General features: G+C 37.8%; 1 protein-coding gene across 1 annotated transcript in view; it reads right to left on the bottom strand.

The window, feature by feature from the left end:
* Positions 1–2,430, bottom strand: part of KLF12 (Kruppel like factor 12) — a 647,154-nt gene extending 644,724 nt beyond the window's left edge. The window contains exon 1 of the mRNA XM_037736795.1: positions 2,384–2,430. The gene's annotated coding sequence lies outside the window, so the exon portion shown is untranslated. The remainder of the gene's footprint in view (positions 1–2,383) is intronic.
* Between the last annotated feature and the right edge of the window lie 498 nt (positions 2,431–2,928).

Consider the following 2,928-nt stretch of genomic DNA (forward strand, 5'->3'; position numbering starts at 1 on the left):
TCGATGAAATGGAAAGTGACATATTTAAAGAGACTGTCCTTAAAACAGAATGACTTTTGCTGAACACCTCCTTTGTGGTATACAGTAGAGTACTATCATAGATCTCCCTCAGCCAATAACTTATCTGTGTTGCCAGACATTGTCAACCCACAAATCCTCTAGGCATTCTTTCAGATATATCAACCTGATTTCAGAAATGCTGGAATTGGAGCTCCACCTTGAATTGTCTTTTCTGAGGCCCACTTTGTCATCAGGATTAATCAAAAGGGTGCGTTATTTGTCCAGGTCAGGGCTCAGATCATGCCCTAAAGACTTTTTTAAGCAATATGTTCCCTTTAAAACATTGTTTTAAAAATATCCTGATGTGTCCTGCACAGTTGCATCTCAGAATGAGACTCAAAGAGGTTTCCTAGGTCAAGCAGAACCCCAAGCAGATTCCTCCTAGGCCTTTCCGAGGGCCAACTCTGCAGACTAATGAGTGTGTGCAACTCCACGCTGATCCCTTTCTGCCCCTAGCTGGATGCTGTGGGATTTCAGAACCCAAGCCTAGTAAGCTACAGCACACTGAATGCAGCTCTGTGATAAAGACACAGGCTCAGCCTTGACCAAGTGTCCAAAGCCAAAAATTCTGTGTCAGAAACCAGGTAATTTCACATCATTTGCACTGTAGTCCCCCTTATCCGTGCTGTTTTATGGAAATGTTTTTTCTCTTTATCAGTCACTCTGAAGCCTTGCCCCTTCATTCACTCAATTCTAGAGCAGTACTGTGTGGCCCTTATAACCATGTTGTCTCCCTGTTCAGAACTTACAATGCAGAAAGCAAAGCATAGGATGCTATTGAAATGTGGAGTTTTGTCTCTTAAATCTCCATGTCGGTATCAATTACAGCACCAAAGCAATGACATGGAAATTTTGGGGGGAAAAAAAGGAAAATGAGTCATGTTTATATTATGCTAACATATTTTTAACTTAAAGTTTTGAAAAATAAACTATTTGGCATTGCAGTTATTCATTTGAGAGAAAAATGAGTTAACTGTGGAACAAAGAGAGGACGATAATTAAATGTAAGGGGTGAAGTACCTATTTACCACTTGGACGGTATGGTAGGGAGACGGCCCAGTTCATTGGAGGGTAAAATGAAAGAAGATGTAGGAGACAGTCAAGTGTAATTGATAAACTCAGCTGAGGGTAGAGAAAGAGCTTGCAAGCTAGAGAGTTGTGAAGTTTCTGATAAAAGAATACATGCATTAGGACCTACCAGACATCAAGTTCTACAAGACAAGAAAAAACACTTTTTTTGTTAGAAACTCTACAAGACATTTTCTGTCATTCTGCATTGCTGAGGATAATTCTTCCACACTCTTAAGATGCCTTTCTCAGAGTCTGTGTCTATACAGTCAGAGTTAAGGTGAAAGACGGTAACCATCTGGGTAGTTTAATCAGTGTAGCAGGTAGTGCATGATTACCCTTCTCCCTCTTCCCCACTCATTCTCTTTTCCCCAGTAACAATTTTGGGAGATTTTCCCCCTACCTCTTGAATTATCTGGTTAATTGTTTTCTCTATTTCATTTTGCTAGAAATCCGTAGCTTGACTGATCAGTAACAGTTCTTTAAAACCTCTACATCTGCAGAGGGTACCATAGAGAAAAAAAAAAAAAGCGCTACATTTCCATTGCTTTTGCTGGTTACCTAATGCAAAAAAGTTGTTTCGGAAAATATCTGTACAGCCATTCACTGAAACTGGCTTATTTACTGATCTCTAACTTTTCTTCATTTAACTTCATGTAACTGTCAGGCCACTGAGGGTCACTAAATATTTAGTTGTTTTTTTCCTTTTAAAATTGTTGTTAACTTAAATAAGAATTGAAAAAAAAAATAGTGTGCTGCCTTGTTCTCTCTCTCTTTTTTTAAGTTTAAAACCTGTGAGGTCAGGACTTACATATTCTCTGTTTATAAAAAAAACATCAAAACTTACTGCTTACAGTTCACTGTGGGTCATTTAATAATATCAGTCAAATTCAGTGTCAATCTTTAAAAAGAAATCTTTTTCATACCCCCGAAAATATCTCTCTAGTAAAACTTGTTTGTCAAATGACTGCAGCTCCCTTAACAAATAAAACATAACAGTATTTGCTGCTCCTTTCCTCTGAAGTGATGATAAATTGCTGGGGAGTAAAAGCCTTCACACTAATAACAGAGGAAAATTGACTCTAAGATCCCATCATTTTGTTTACCAGCTGTCTTTACAATTCTGTAATAACCCAGCCCACATTAAAAAATTGTTCAGAGATAGTAAAATAGACTAGAAACAAATGATCTGTCTGCTGAAATTAGTTTAAGCAGGGGAACAGGCTGGAAAGAAAGATTTGATCCAAAAACTTACCTAGCTCTCAGGCATGATACCCGGTGACCACATAGTCGGTGCTGAAACACAACTCAGGAGCATTACATCATCGTGACAAACTTTCATTGGCTGCAGAAACCCCAAGGATAAGACAGGCTTTTAAGGTGCTGTGTGAAAACCCCTGTTGGTTCTTTATCAGGCTATGGCCAAAATATTGAAAGGAAGACTTTTCCTACATTAATGTTGTCATGGCTGAGCCGACTGAACATTGTTAACCATTTCTTATGCATGTTTATCTTCACTTTAGTCACTAGTTTTGTATTTAACTCTAACCTGTAGGGAATAAATCTGTTAGTTTATTTTCTTAAAACTAATTGTTTTAGAAGCCTTGTTTTTTGTTAGCTTGTTTTTCTTGAGGGTACATGGTATCACTCTGTGAATGGCTATTTCCCCTTTTACTCCTCAGAACATCTTTCTTATTTTTAAAACTACATTTGAATCAATACGTCTGTTTTCCTCTCTATTATTTATTTGTCTTTATTCTCTCTAGGCAGAGGACTAGAACTCACAGATTTGAGAAAGCA

Source organism: Cebus imitator, unplaced genomic scaffold (assembly GCF_001604975.1).
Source record: "Cebus imitator isolate Cc_AM_T3 unplaced genomic scaffold, Cebus_imitator-1.0 Scaffold29, whole genome shotgun sequence".
Lineage (NCBI taxonomy): Eukaryota > Metazoa > Chordata > Mammalia > Primates > Cebidae > Cebus > Cebus imitator.